The sequence below is a fragment of the Herpailurus yagouaroundi genome, unplaced genomic scaffold, assembly GCF_014898765.1.
Source record: "Herpailurus yagouaroundi ecotype Mexico unplaced genomic scaffold, PumYag 29, whole genome shotgun sequence".
NCBI classification, from domain to species: Eukaryota; Metazoa; Chordata; class Mammalia; order Carnivora; family Felidae; genus Herpailurus; species Herpailurus yagouaroundi.
In genome coordinates this window covers 64,839,241-64,855,176 of record NW_024412377.1, presented here as the reverse complement: position 1 = coordinate 64,855,176, position 15,936 = coordinate 64,839,241, and positions in this window count along the sequence as shown.

Genomic DNA, 15,936 nt, shown 5'->3' with positions numbered 1-15,936 from the left:
CTGACTTGTGTAGGTTGAGTCTGAAGGTGGCACTTATCTCATAATACATTTCTATCCCTGACTCTCTTTGTTCTAAGAATTTCCTAGACAAATGAAATCACTTTAACAAAAACAGGTTCGGTTAATTCCTGATCATTTAACATGACTAGGTAGGCAGTTTTACATCCCTGACTCCTACTCAGACAAGTGTCACCTGTATCTGGCCCCAGAAGTGCCCCACAGGTTTATGTCATTGCAGCTGTGGTCAAGACTTTTGTGTCTCTAACTTTGATCGTGGGAAGAATGTAATCCTCTAGGTTGCTGAGGATTTAAAATAAGTTCTTGGCTTTCTGGATCATGAGGCCTCCCTTATTCCTCTCTCTTTGTAGAAATTCCTCACATTGGTGCTTGGTGCCTATCAATGCTCAGGGAGATTAGACGTTTCTGTGGTTACCTTGAGGACTCGACCAAGTTCATACACGTCGCCTGCTCAGTTGTTCAACATGGCCGGTCTGAAACAGACCTCCCAACTTCCACTGCCAAGGAGTTGCTCCCCAACTCTTCCCTAACCCCACTCATTCAAGCTCAAGCTCAATCCCAAAAGTCATCCCTGACCTTGACTTTTCTCTTTCCCTCTCCTCCACATCCGGTCCATCAACAAATCCTGCTGGCCTACACTCCCAGTATAGATCCTAAATCTTACCACTTGGCTTTGCGACACCATCCTCTCTCAAACAGACCAGTTCTCTCCGAACAGTTGTTTAGCGCTTAGGCCTGCCATCACAAAGTACCACAGACTGGGTGGCTTAAACTACGGAAATTTATTCTCTCATAATTCTGGAGGCTACAAGTCTGAGATCAAGGTGTCGGCAGGGTTCTCCTGAGGCCTCCCTCCTCAGCGTGTAGATGGCCGTCTTCTCCCTGTGTCCCTACGTGGTCTTCCTCTGTGTGTGTCTGTGTCCTAACCTCCTCTTCTTGTCAGGACATCAGTCGTGTTGGATGAGGGCCCACCCTAACGACCCTTATTCTGACTGAATTACGTCTGTGAAGACCCTATTTCCAAATGCATTCTGAGGTACGGCGGCTTAGGGTTTCAGCCCACGAATTTTGCGAAGATCCAATTCAGCCCTCGGCACTGGACTTCCTGCTTTCATTCTTGTCTCCCAAAGTCTGGTTTCCATATTTAATCAGAGTGATCTTTAAATTTTTTTTTTTTCAACGTTTATTTATTTTTGGGACAGAGAGAGACAGAGCATGAACGGGGGAGGGGCAGAGAGAGAGGGAGACACAGAATCGGAAACAGGCTCCAGGCTCCGAGCCGTCAGCCCAGAGCCCGACGCGGGGCTCGAACTCACGGACCGCGAGATCGTGACCTGGCTGAAGTCGGACGCTTAACCGACTGCGCCCCCCAGGCGCCCCCAGAGTGATCTTTAAATACGGTGAAGCAGATCTTGTCACACCTCCCTGCTTAAAACTTTCCGACGCTTTCTTATTGCACCTATGTGTGCATCCCAGATTTCTATCTGGGCCCAGGAGGCCACCCCTACACCTCTCCAACCTCATTTCTTATGACTTCTGTTTGCTCGGCCCCTTCACCCTTCTTTCTACTCCCCAGGCGCGTCACAGTCATTCCCACCTCAGGGACTTTGCACGTGCTGTTCTTGTTGGAGTGAAACACTTCTTCCAGGTCTTCCCCAAGGCTGGTTTCTTTTTATAGCTCAGATTCACCCCCAGAGTTACTTTCGCCTTCCTCAGTGCTCCCCTCTCCTGCCTGCCCGGCCAACCCTCAGCTCCAGCACCTTCCCTGTTTATCCTTTAAACAGACCTTCATCCTGTTTGATTTCCTTCTTAGCACGATCGCGAGCTCAGTTTTTCCAGGTTTTAGACCTGATATTTGTATTGTCTATCTCCTCCACGACAATGTGAACTCTAATATAAATTCAGAGTCCAGGAAATAGTATTTGTTTAATTGCTGAAGGAAAACTTCTTCAATGTGAACCTAGCACACACTGCCGTGCAGTTTTTTACTTGCCAATAAACTGACATCCTTTTACCTACGCTGTTCGCAACTCCTTCGTTCGTCCAATAAACATTGATCGGATGCAGGCTCGTCGAGTAGGAAGAACCTGATCTCTGCCATAAGCAGCTGGGAAATTAAATCCTGTCTCTACTACTTACTTGCTGTGCGATCATTTTGCAAAACGTTTAAGCGTTCTGAAACTTTGTGAATCTGTAACATAGGGCTTAAAAATATACTTGTGCTTCCTTTAAGATGCATCTAAAACTAAGGTGGACTGACAGATGTACAGAGGGACGGACGGATGGAGAGAGGTGTGATAATGCAAGTCTCATTAAGATTTAGTTGTAGGGGCGCCTGGGTGGCGCAGTCGGTTGAGCGTCCGACTTCAGCCAGGTCACGATCTCGCGGTCCGTGAGCTCGAGCCCCGCGTCGGGCTCTGGGCTGATGGCTCAGAGCCTGGAGCCTGTTTCCGATTCTGTGTCTCCCTCTCTTTCTGCCCCTCCCCCGTTCATGCTCTGTCTCTCTCTGTCCCAAAAATAAATAAAACGTTGAAAAAGAAATTAAAAAAAAAAAAAGATTTAGTTGTAGAATCCAGGTGGTGGGCAAATGCGTGTTTACTGTAAGATTTTTTCGATTTCTCTGCATGCTTAAAACTTTTAATAATAAAACGTTGGAGGTGAGGAAGAAAACGGGGAAAAAATCCACCCTTGCAGGTTTGTTCTCAGAAGGAAATGATATGCTATTTGTCACATACGTCCGCAAAGGGGGCGCTGCAGGGTTCGGTGAATGCAAACTGCTCTTGTCACTGTTACGTAAAAACATGCTAAGTATTGTAGGAGGATCCAAGAGGAATAAGACTCCACTTCCTCTCCCAGTGGGCGAAGCAGATGCAAACTCTCCTAACACCATGAGGAATTGCTCTAATAAAGCCTCTGCTCAGGCAGGAGGTGCTGGATCGCCGAGGACGTTGGGTGGAGCCTTCCGGAAGCATCGTGCCTTCAGGAGAGGCGGACTGAGGGGCGCCTTGACGGATGGGGGGGCTGCTGTTCAAAGTGGGGGAAAAGAAGCTTTTGTTTAGCGGTCAGACAATGTGACATCCCTCTCTAGCTTGCAATGATTAGGGCTGTCCTTTCCACAAACGGTTCCTTGGGTTTTTAAGGAACTTAAAACTCCTTAAAAAGTTAAGGAACTTCACCCTTTGGGTTTCAGATATACTATTTCACTTCCTCTTACAGCTCAACTTGAAGCCCTATCTGGGGACACAATGAACTTCTGCAATCTTGCACTCAGAGTGGAAACTCAGGTGTTAGAGAATCTACCTTTGTTCCTAAGTTCCTTCTTGGAACAAAACCTGTGTTTTGTTAGGATTACATTGGTGCCTTAGCATACATACAGCCTCCTAAGAAGATATGATGGGTCAGACCTTCCAGAACTAGGATGGCAATCAGTGGGACTGATTTTCTATGCCTTTTGCCGTCTAAACAGGAAGATCGGATTTGATCAAATCAACAGAAGTTTCTGTTTGTTGTGGAGGAGTGTCTTTCTCCCAAAACACTTAGGACTTGCAAATAAATTAAATATATTCATTCTTGCAACTGGTGTTATTTCTGCCTAGGAAACTCAGGCTGGAGAAACCTCTAAATGCAGCTCAAAATTCAAGGCAGCCAAACTGTCGGCCCATAACACAGAGAAGACAGGAATCGAAATCTTTCCAAGTCATGCAGCTGTAGCCACGTTCCAGTCGTTCCTTCCCTTCCTCCCTCAACAAACTTGCACGAGTTCCAGTTGTGTGCCAGGCCTTGTGCCTGCAATCGGGGATGTAAAGATGATTTAGACACACTTCGGTTCCCCAGGAGCTCACAGGCCAGCGGGAGGTGATGAGGGAGCGTGGGGCAAGCTGAGGGCAAAATACAGGCTGCCCTCCCCCCCCGCCCCCCCCCCCCCCCCGCCGGTGGAATCTGTGTGATATTCCTCGGACACTCCTGGCTCCCCAAGAACAAAGGAAAGGGGTTTAAGTGCTTGCCACGGTGCTGTGGGAAACTAAGGCAAATGAAAAATTAAATTCCCTTTCTGCCTACAGCCCGTCGACAAGTCCTTGAAACGGGCAGCGTGACCTCCCCTAGGAGCTCAGCTGCCTCCACGATGACACTTGGCTAGGGGCAAAACAGAATCTGAACTTAACATTATCCCAACCTCCCGGATCCTGTAAATCTGCGTCCTTTCTCTCAACTGCCCCAGGATATATGCTGGCAATCATACTCCATGCTTATGCACCCCCCCCCCCCCCCGCCCATATGCATCTGAAGGGTCTCGTGACTGAAGTTTTATTAAATGGTAATAAGTGGTATTTCTCTAGCAACAACTAGCCCCTCAAGGTCCTGGAAACCTTGCTTCCAAAATACCTTAGAGACTTACTGTATCCCTGATGCTGTCTCAGCCCGCGGGTATATAATGAGTTACCCGTCACGACCCCAGTGCAGCAATTCCTGCCCACGGGTCCCGTCCCCGTGCTTTAATAAAATCGTCTTTTTGCACCAAAGACGTCTTCAAGAATTCTTTCTTGGCGTGGGCCCCGGACCACCCCACCATCACCCCGAAACTTCATCAGGAGGCACTGACATTTGCTACTGTGATCGGGGCCAACAGAGATAGGGACGCTGGGGTCTGGGCGCCCGGCAGGAAGAGGGACAGAATGAAACAGTCTTGGACACATAGATAAGCCACAAACTCCCTTCACATGAGTCAAAAACAGAACGCCTTTGCTTTGTTCTTTTCCTTAGAAAATTGTGAACACGGAAGGCTTTGCGCTCACTTTTAAGCAAGTAACGTCAAAATGCCAAACACAGCTGTAAATCCTGAAGGACTTGAAAAGAGATTTCACTGAGGTTGTGTTGATAAAAGATGGGAAGGGAGAACTGATGAATTTGGAGCAATTATCTCAGGCCAGCACTTACAGAAAGCAATTCATTTAATCCTCAAACAGCTCTGGGGCACATCACTGGGGACGAAAATGACGCTCGAGGAGCTTGGGTGATTTTCTCAAGCCACAGGGAAGAGAGGTGGGATGTGAACCCTAATTTTAGATTCCTCAACGCCCGTGCTCATTCTGAAGACTTGCGTCCCATTTCAAATGGGACCTGTTTTGTTCAGGGAGAGATGCTGGGGGCTTCTGCAGAGAAGGGCACGGACATCTCTCCAGGGGACAGATCTATGTCGTCTGTGGCAGCCGGGGAGGTCAGGACCAAAGTGTTTGACCTTGACCATAAACCGTGATAGCCCCTGGAGCCCGAGGGGAGGAGGTAAAGGGGCAGTCAAATGGCTACGCCTTTGGGTGGATGCGTCTCCAAGCTGAACTGGGATTTGAAGCGCCATGCACCTGTTAATTTCTCTTTGGTACTTCTCTGAAGAGCCCCAGGTAAGTAGATGATGAAGGAACCACCAGTTAGTTGGAAACGCCATCTTAGTCACCTTTCGGGGTGAATAGACACGAAGGTAGGGCAATGCTGATATGGAATGGTATTATGAAAAAGGATCCAAGAGGGTTCAAATCCTGCTCTGCCAATCAGCCTCCTCCCCCTGAGAGCGTATTTATATACCTAGTACGAAAGCACGATTGGAATTAAAGTACCACCGCGTTAATATCTGGGCAAGTATCTTAGTAGCTTTCTGGGACAAGATTTTCCAAACCACCTCCCTTCGGCAGATCTGGATGAGGGACCAGAATGCCCTGTGGGTCTGCAGGGGAAGAGGGAGAGCCCCGGGCCCTATGGAGGTCTGTTTCTCCACCCAGCCCCACTGATGGGAAGAGGGAGGGGGGAGGGTGGTTGACTTGCCCTAAAGAACTAGCCGGGTCTAGAGTGAAAGACACAGGGTGGAGTGAAAACCTTCAAGGTACACTCACCCTACCCAGATCTCATCTCACACTCTGACCGGCAGTTGGCTGATCTTCCTTCCTATGGGGAGCTATGGAGGAGGTCGAGAGACCTACCTGGACAGGGAGGGGGGTTAGAGGCTGGTAAAGACCAGCCTTCCACTACGTAACTATCTCTTTTCTGGGTAGTGCACCCCAATCCACAGGACATGAAGGGGGCCACTGGCAGTTACGTTGGTTCCATACAGGCCTGTCTTTCTGGTCATACGGACTGGGATGCACCGGCCAGGGTTCTTGTCCTACGAATATGGAATTTGCTTTGATGGGGAGTTGGTCTTACTGCACAGCTAGGCTTATAATATGTGAACTTGAGACTCTAGATGGTGTCTTCTAAATAAACTCAAGCACCAAGTTGCAGAGAGAGTAAGTTTTTCCAGGAGAAACAAACAAACAAACAAACAAACAATTGAAGCAAATGCACAGAGAGAAGCAGGGAGCATCCTGATAGCTTACTTTGGCTCCGTTCTAGATCTTTCTGAGGCTCCTGCTGCATCTCTGCCCTGGGTTTTTATGAGCTACATCTGCTTCCTGTGAATATATTTCTTTTTACTTAAGCTGAGGACTTCTGTTCTCTTCTAACCACAAGAATTATGTCTAACACAGTTAGTAAATAAGCTTAAAAAAGACAAATTATTTCATGCCATGCAACTGTTCAGTGTTCCTTCTCTAACACTATTTTTATTTTCTTGAAAAACCTTGTAGCCTGGGCCCTAAAATATAACAGGACTGCATTCATCAGCAATCCCATTCCGGGTTATTTATCCTAGAGACATGAAAACCAGGTTGACACAAAAACCTATACGCAGATGTGCATAGAAGCCGTCTTCATGATTTCCAAACAGTGGAAACAAAACCCGGCTTTCAACAAGTGAACGGGTAAGCAAAACGTGGCCCATCCCTGCAACGGAATACTATTCAGCAAGAAAAACGAACAGGCTGTGAAACACGCACCACTTTGGGTGCATCTCAAAGGCACTGTGCTGCAGGAACGAATCCATCCTTGAAATGGGGGCACAATTTCATTCAGCATCATCAAAAGGACAAAACCACAGGGACAGAGAACAGATCGGGGGTTGCCAGGATGTAGCGTGTGAGAGACTATGCTGGATAGTAGGCAGGAGTTTGCCCCACTGACGGACGGGATCGTTCTCTAGCCTGGTGGCGGTGGCGGTTATGCGAATGAACGCGTGTGTGAAAATTCACAGAAATGGGCACGGATGGAAAAAGGTCAGTATTACTGTCTGATTATTTATTTATTTATTCATTTGGGGAGATAGAGCGCAAGCAGGGGAGGGGCAGAGAGAGAAGGAGAGGCAGGATCCCAAGCAGGCTCCACACTGTCAGCGCAGAGCCTGATGTGGGGCTTGAACTCACAAGCCAGGAGATCATGACCTGAGCCGAAATCAAGAGCTGGACGCGTAAGCCACTGAGCCACCCAGACGCCCCGACTGTCTGGTGATTGAAAAGTAAGATAAAGGGGCACCCGGGCGGCTCAGTTGCTTACGTGTTCAACCTCAGCTCAGGTCACGATCTCCCGGGTCGTGGGTTCGAGCCCCACGTCCGGCTCCGTGCGGACAGCTCGGAGCCTGGAGCCTGCTTCGGATTCTGCGTCTCCCTCTCTCTCTGCCCCTCCCCCACCTGCGCTCTGTCTCTGTCTCTCGAGAGTGAACAAACGTTAAAAAAAATTAAAAGTGAAATAAGAAACTACAACAGGCTACGCTCAGCCGTGTTGGCCCATTTTCTGTTCTGTGTTGGTGGCAGAAGTCATGAACGTGCTGGGAAAAATCAAGCACAAATCAGGAGTCTTTGGCCTTATAGTGATGTCATTCTTCTCTTTACCGGCTGCACAGGTACCAAGCGGCATCCACTCCGACTGAAAGAGCAGTCTTCGTTGGTGGGAGGGGGTGAGAGTTGATGTGGAGGGGACACCTGTCCCTCTCCAGCACGCCCTCTGCCGAGTCAGCCCCTCCCTTCTCCACGCCACCCTCTGCTCACGTGACTTCCCTCCATCGCTGCCTCTGGGAGCTCGGTCCTCCCTCCTTGTCTCCCAAGAAAGATCGGGTATCAACTCCCTTTAAAGCAGCGATTTTCAGCCTTGACTGTCCATTACAACCATCCGGGAAGCTTTTCGTTTTGTTTTGTTTTAATGTTCGTTTATGTATCTTGAGGGAGAGTGGGCGAGCGAGAGGGCACGAGCAGGGGAGGGGCAGAGAGAGAGAGCGAGAGAGAGAGAGAGCGAGAGAGAGAGAGAGAGAGAGAGAGAGAGAGAATCTCAATGCTGTCAGCCCTGAGGGGCTCAGACTCAAGAAGTGTGAGATCATGGCCGGACACTTAACCGACGGGGCCACCCGGTTGCCGCTCATCTGGGAAGCTTTTTAAAATCCTGATGCTCAGGCCAGGGCCCGGAGAAAAGAGCTCAGACTCTCTGGGGAAGGGCTCAGGCAGGAGTATTTCCAAATCGGCCTCCTCCAAATGTGCAGCCAAGCCTGAGGGGCACTTGCACGGGGCTCCGCACACAGTGCTGCTCGGGCCAAGAGGGGAGGTCAGCTCCTGCCACTGTTGTCAGTTCTGGATGCTTCTGCCCGGGGGTTTCTTGCTCTTAGGTGCTTCCCTGGCCGCACCATCCTGGGCACTTTATGTTACCACCACCCTTCCCCTCCGCTCAGCCCCTCCGGACGGGTAAGTACAGTGATGGTCTGTCCGGGTCTGGATTTGCTGCTTCCTCAGGGTGCTGCCCCTTAGAAGCCAGCCAGCCGAGAGCTCCGGAGGGGAGGGGATCCGGCTTGTAGGAGCTGGGTCCCCGTCTCAGGGCCGCTCTGGTTTGGAGCGTTGGGAGGCAGACCTTCCCCGTTGCAGACACGGGGCGGGCAGAGGGGCTGCTCTGCCTCTGAAGTCCTGCCGCACCTTGTCCGCTCCTCCATCAAAACACCACGCCCCACTGTATTTACTGCCTTTGTCTGTCCCCCATCTGCTCACTTTGAGGGGAATTGCTTCAGAGGTTGACGAGGACCGTGTGATTTACCCCGTCTCTTCCAGTCCAGCCCAAGACCAGGGACAGGGCAATTCACAATACGATTTTTTAGAAATGCAATCTCCACGCTAGGCCTAATTCTCACCAGCCCCTGTCCTGGGCCCTGGACCCCCTCTTGTGCCCCTGCCTACCCGCTCACGTGTGATCACAACTGCTACATGATGGTCCTGGGAGTTCCGGCTGCTTCGGCCCCTGCTGGCTATGGATGCTGGCTGTCCGGTTATGGTCACTGGGTCCTTCTTTGATGGCCTTGCTCCCCATCTCCTCCCCGGCTTCCTCCCCTTCCTCCTGCTCCTCCTAGTCTTTGTTTTCCCTATGGGGACCTTGGGACCCAGCCAGACCGACGGAGGAATTCATTTCTTGAGTGTGACCTTAACTGACTGGTAAGAGCTCTGTCCTTCCCTTCCTTCTTCCCACACTCCCTACTGTCTCGGGGCTCCCCATCTGCAGGTAAATGAAAAAATTGCACTGCAGCCCGCAGAGGGTCACGAGAGAGGTCCGTATCAGCACCAGAAGATGCCTCCGCAGATGTGTGTGTGTTGGGCAGGAGGAGCTCACGCTGGATGGCATTCAAGCAGGGTTCTGAAGGATGAAGAGGTCATCAGTTGATAAGAGGGGAAGGGAGTGCGAGAAACGGGACACAGCGTACCTATTTAGAGGGGCGCCTGCCTGTTTTGTCCCTGTCTGGTTTCTTTCCGGAAGATACTCTTCCCTTCCAGATCATCACTGCCTTCGGATTTTGTCGGGGGAAAACTACCAAGAGAGATGGTTTAAAATGAAAATCTTGGGGCGCCTGGGTGGCGCAGTCGGTTGAGCGTCCGACTTCAGCCGGGTCACGATCTCGCGGTCCGCGGGTTCGAGCCCCGCGTCGGGCTCTGGGCTGACGGCTCGGAGCCTGGAGCCTGTTTCCGATTCTGTGTCTCCCTCTCTCTCTGCCCCTCCCCCGTTCATGCTCTGTCTCTCTCTGTCCCAAAAATAAATAAACGTTGAAAAAAAAATTAAAAAAAAAATAAATAAAATGAAAATCTTTGTTACCTTCCTCCTGAGGGGTCGGTGGCCAGCAATGGCAATTTAGGCAGAAGGCTTTCCCAAAACCAACATTTGAAGAATTTTGGGCAGGGAGCATTTGGGCAAAGGATAATTCACGGATTATCCACACCAACCTCTGCTCAGTCTTTGTCTTTCTTGTTGGTTTGCCAATTTTTTAATTTATTTTTGAGAGAGAGGAAGAGAGAGAGAGAGAGAGAGAGAGAGAGAGAGAGAGACAATGAGCGGGGTAGGTGCGGAAAGAGAGGGAAACAGAGGATTCCAAGCGGCCTTTGTGCTGTCAGCAGAAATGGGAGGCTTGAACTCACAAACCGCGAGATCACGACCTGAGCCAAAGTTGGATGCTTAACAGACCGAGCCGCTCAGGTGACCCTGCAATAGTCTTTGTCTTAACCCTACTATCTAAGAAGATGTACCTTGTCCTAAAAGGAAATAATCATTGGCCTTGGAGTCGGCTTGACAGGTGTGCAACCTTCCAGGTGTGTGTTGACTACGGTGGCCGCTGTTCTTTTAGAACATAGCCGCGGCCAATGCCACAGTAGTAAAGCCCAAGCCCAAGCTGTGAACCCATAGCTTCCCGAGACAAAGGATGGGTACAGGGTTGAATGGACAGAACGGGTGGATGCCCATCTCCAGAGAAAGGGGAGAAAGGGGTCCAGGATAAGCCCCAGACTTGCATGAGGCGGTGGGGGAGGGGGTGGGGCCAGTCACTGGTTGGGGGAATCCCTTCTCCGGGGCACGTTGATGGGAGGCTGGAGGGGGAGGCTTGGAACCAGGCAGAACCCAGGGATCTCTGAATATTAGGAAGCAGGCTCCGTGACAGTTCCTTGAAGCAGGAAATGTTCTGGGCTGGGAGTTGTTGCTGGGAGCTAAGGATGATGGAATAGCATTCTTTTGTTGCAAACAGTAGCAACCATTTTATGCCTGCTTTGGAAAGAGAACACATTTTGATGTGAGACGTCAAGGATTAGCTCATTAAATTCAAAGTTTAGGATGAAAGGAATGTGTTGGAAGGCCCCGGGGAGTTCCCCATTAGCCGTGGGGTTGCAGGGAGAGTTGGTGCTCAGCCTGAGCTCTGCTCTCTCCTCTTTCACTCGTGGCTCCATCCAGTGCCACAACGGGCCTTGTACACTCTCATGTGGATACACCAGTCTGCGTGTCTAAGCCGTGTTTACGCTTCCCACAGATGGCCACTTTTGGATACCCTGTGGGCCAGAGGTGTGAATGCCACCAGCACAGATGCCTCTTGGAAACACGGCACTAGGGAAGAGGGCCAGGCAGCCTTGGAAGTGGACTTGGGCTGTTTGGGTCCTAATTCCAGGTCATGATTTCACATCTCTAAAGCATGGTCTCGATGTGGGAGCGTAGCCCTGGGGGGTTGTGTGTTCCTCACCCCTCAGGGAGGGCTGTGGCCAGAGGACAGCTGTATAGGGCCCCCAAAGTGCAGGGCTCAGGGTAGGGGCCCCTCTTGCTCAAATCTAAGAGAATAGTACTTGGAACTGCTCTGACCAATATGGTGTCCATCAGACACGTGTGGCTATGTACACTCAAATTCATTAGGTACAATTTAAATTCACCTTCTCGGTTGCATTAGCTACATCTCAAGAGCTCCAGAGCCAAGTGTAGCTCATGGCTTCCGCATTGGCCATCACAGATATGGGACTGTGCCATCATCACAGAAAGTTCTATCGGACAGCACTGGTCCCGGAGGCTCAGGGAAGTTGAGGCGATTTGTCTAGGGTCATCTAGCGAGATTGGTCTGGGGCTCAAATTTGGACCTACGTCTGTCTGATTCTAAATACTCTGTTCGTTTTCTTTCCTGGACCTTGGAAGGGCCCACTTGGCCTCTCCCAGTCTGTTCCTTAATCTGTAAAGCAAAAATAAAACCCTCAAATGGCTGTGATGAGGACTACAAGACATCATGCCCATAAAACGCCCTGTAGATTTGTCATTGGGTCTTCGTAAATTTGCTTTCCTTCTCCAGCTGGAAAACGAAACAGAAAAATGGCTTGAAAGTGGATGAAAGGCGTTCCCTGGTAAACACTTCCATGATTATACACCTACATTGGAAAGACAACTAATTTTGGTGAGCGATAGAGGGTTAGCTAATTAAACTCCAAAGCTAGCATTTTTGTTTGAAAGATAAAAATAATTTCACATGAAACTGGGATTTTTTTTTTTTTAAAGGTGTGGGGAGTATATTCATTCTCTGATTATTTATAACCAAGAGACAGGGAAGAATCCATTAGACAGTAAAACTCCACACTTAATAGCTGGATCCGTTTTCTTATAAATGCTACTTTCGAGATTAAAAAAGGCTTGCTTTTGAAAATGTGTTCTCATAGAATATAAAGTTAAGTATCCTTGACTAACTGCGAGGATGCCGGCCCAAGCCTTCACCCTCCTGTTCTGTGACCTCGAATTTGATCTTCTAGACTGAAAGAGAATGTGTGGATTCTTCATTGAGGGAAGCTTTCTAATGCCCCCAATGCTGAAGATACTCCTTCCTTCCTTCATTCACTGATACGAAAAGTATTTATTTAGTGCCCACCACTGCGGATGAGGCCATGAACAAAGAGGACAGAACTTTTGCTCACAGAACTTCCATTCTAGGCTGCGAAGACAGATCATCAACAAAGAAAGAAAGATATAGTGTGTCAGGTGATGATAAATACACTAACCAAGCATGAATCCAACGTGAGGTGATAAAACACAATGTGAGGGGGGAGATGGTGATATCTTAGATCCGGGGGATTCGAGAAGCTTCTTTGAGAAGGCACTTGAGTAGATTCCTGCAGGAAATGAGGAAGTGAGCCTGGTGCAAGAATAGTCCAGGCAGGGGGCCTCGCAAAATCAAAATCCTGAGATGGAGAAAGTCTTCACAGGTTTGAAGAACAGGAGGGCTGACCGTGGCTAGAGCTGGGATGGACAGCTGAGCAGGCCAGAGAGGGAGAGGAGGAAGGGGTGAAGTCGGAGAGCTGACCAGAGACTAGATCACAGAGCTGCAAACTATGGCCTGTGAGCCAAATCCAGCCCGATGGCCGAGTTTCTAAATCGTTTTGTTGTCACACAACCACACCCATTGGTTTGCTCTGGTCTGTGGGTGCTTTCACACTGCAGTGAGAGATAAGTTGTTGTGACGGAGACCTTACGGCTTGCAAAACCTACAATGTTTACTATCTGGCCTTTCACATGGAAAACGTTCTGTCTCCAGCTTTAGATTATTATCTGACTAGGGCATCCTTTACTGTATCACCTTATTTTCAATCTGGCTGTGCTATGATAACATGTCACAAAACAGAATATAGCTAGATTTTTTCCCCCAATGTAAGCATCTCTGTTTTGAGTGACTTCTGTTTGAATATATTTCTACCAGGTTCTCCTTCCCATTTAACCTTTCCTTCTTTCTCTCTGCTTATCTTTTTTCTTGATTACTCCATTCTTTTGTAGTGATACTTTTTTCCCAAGATTTTTATTTCTAGGTAATCTCTACATCCAACATGAGGCTCGAACTCCCATCCCTGAGATGGAGAATTACACATTCTACTAACCGAGCCAGCCAGGCACCCTGAGCCTTCCCGCCCACCCCTCCACTTTCAGTTTGTGGATTTATTTGTAAAAGAGGGCACAGATAAAGTTGACGTGTCTTGATAGGGTTCTGGATTAGCAATTTTCCTACTAAAAATGTTTCCTAATTTGGAATTTAACTCCTATTATGAGCGCTTGCTTTGTAAGCTAAAGAATGTATAGAAAGCAAAAATGCAAGACAATACCAGACTTAAGTAAGAATATAATAACTGAAGCCTGTAGTGTCTACAAAGTATCTGAAATTGGTATCAGTTAGAAGTTATAACCTCTGCTTTAAAAGATTTTTTTAGGGGCGCCTGGGTGGCTCAGTCAGTTAAGCAGCTGACTTCGGCTCAGGTCATGATCTTGCGGTCCGTGAGTTCAAGCCCCGCGTCGGGCTCTGTGCTGACCGCTCAGAGCTTGGAGCCTGTTTCAGATTCTGTGTCTCCCTCTCTCTGACCCTCCCCCATTCATGTTCTGTCTCTGTCTCAAAAATAAATAAATGTTAAAAAAAATTAAAAAAAAAAAGATTTTTTTATTGTGGTATACAAACATAAGATTTAACAACTTAAAAAAAATTTATTTCTTTTAATGTTTACTTTTGAGACAGAGAGAGACAGAGCACGGGGAGTGGGGGAGGAGCTGAGAGAGAGGGAGGGAGACCCAGAATCCGAAGCAGGCTCCAGGCTCTGAGCTGTCAGCACAGAGCCCAACGCGGGGCTCGAACTCACAAACCGTGAGATCATGACCCGCGCCGAAACCAAGAGTCAGAGGCTTAACCAAGCGAGCTACCCAGGCACTCCAGAGTATTGACATTTTTAAGATTCCCTTTTCCCCTTCAAGTCAAATGTACACAGGATTTATATGTCGTAATGGGTTAACTTTGCAAACATTTTTCCTGGCTGAGTCATGTAATAAATCCCAGCGAAAAGATTTCCCCCGAGAGCTAATTTCTTGTTGCTTGATTGGTTTTTTTAAGTAGTTATCACCCCGTCAAGCCTGAACACCCGCTTCCTGCACCCTGTCTCCCTCTGCCTTGGCTTGCCACCTCCTTTTGAAACAGCACTCTCCAGCTGCTTCCTGACAAAAGGGTGCACGGGAGTGCCAGACCGTGCATTTCTGAAAATATCCTTAATCTACATTCACACCTGATCAGCAGTTTGGCCGGTTCTAGAATTCTCCGCCGGAATTTATTTATTTACTTTTGGAACTTTGAAGACATTCACCATTGTTTCCTGGTTTGCAGTCGAAAAGTCCAAAGCGAGTCTTACCCCTGATCTTTTGGATGTGACAATTTTCTTGCTGGAAGCTTGAGAGATCTCTTTTCCCGTGATGTTTTCAAATTTCACAATCACAATCACGCGCCTTGGCGTTAGTCTATTTTTGTCCACTGCATTGGGCCCTGGGTGGGTTCTTTCAATCTGGACTCTCTTATTCACCTGGGAAATTTTCTTGACATGTTTTGAATAAGACTTTCTTCCTTCCATTTGTTCTCTTTCTCTCTTTTTTTCCCTAAAGTTCTTATTATTGGAACATTGGGCTTCCTGGACTTTTTTTTTTTTTTTTTTTTTTTTTTTTTTTAATTCTCTACTTCTTTGTTCTATTTTGGGGAAGGAGGGGGCAGATTTCCTCAACTCTATCTTCCAACCCTTTTACTGCGTTTCAAATTTCTCCTTTTTCCCCAGATTTTTTGTTCTCTGTTTCTTTTTATAGTATCCGATTTCCATATCTTTGCGTGTGTTTCTGAGGGTATTAATGATAGCAAATGGCATAGGGATCTTCAGCAACAAGGCCATTCGGCCGACTTCTGCTTGGAAAACAAAACACCTGCTGTGGGGAGTGGGTGAGCAAGAAGGGGGTGTGCTTCGGGAGAGGGAGTCTTTTGGGAGGGAGGAGTGAGAAAGAAAGAGAGAAGATGATGCAGTTGCCGAAAGTAATGGATTTTGGAGACAGTGGTGGGCAAAAAGATTTTAAAGGAAATCTTGTTTGGTTTTGTGTCATGCAATTTCCCCTTTTTGCATGCTTGTTAAGAGATCTTGGAAATCAGACCTGCTTTGCTTTTCAAGGCTTTTGTAGCTGTGTTTTATATTTCTTTTGGATGTGACCCAGTGCCTGGGGCTACCTTTAGGGCAACCCATTTTTATTTGGATGACACCGGATTCCCTGGGGCAATCTGATTCACCTGGGACCTCCTTTGGGAAGTTACTCTTCTCTGCGGAGGGGGTAGAGTATTACTATCCTTGTCAGAAAGAGAAGCTTTCCAAATTAGATGGAGAATTACAGGTCCAGGCAAGCCAAGTAGCGGTTTCTAGGCCATTATTAAATAGCATAAGGCATTCGGGGCGCCTGGGTGGCTCCGTC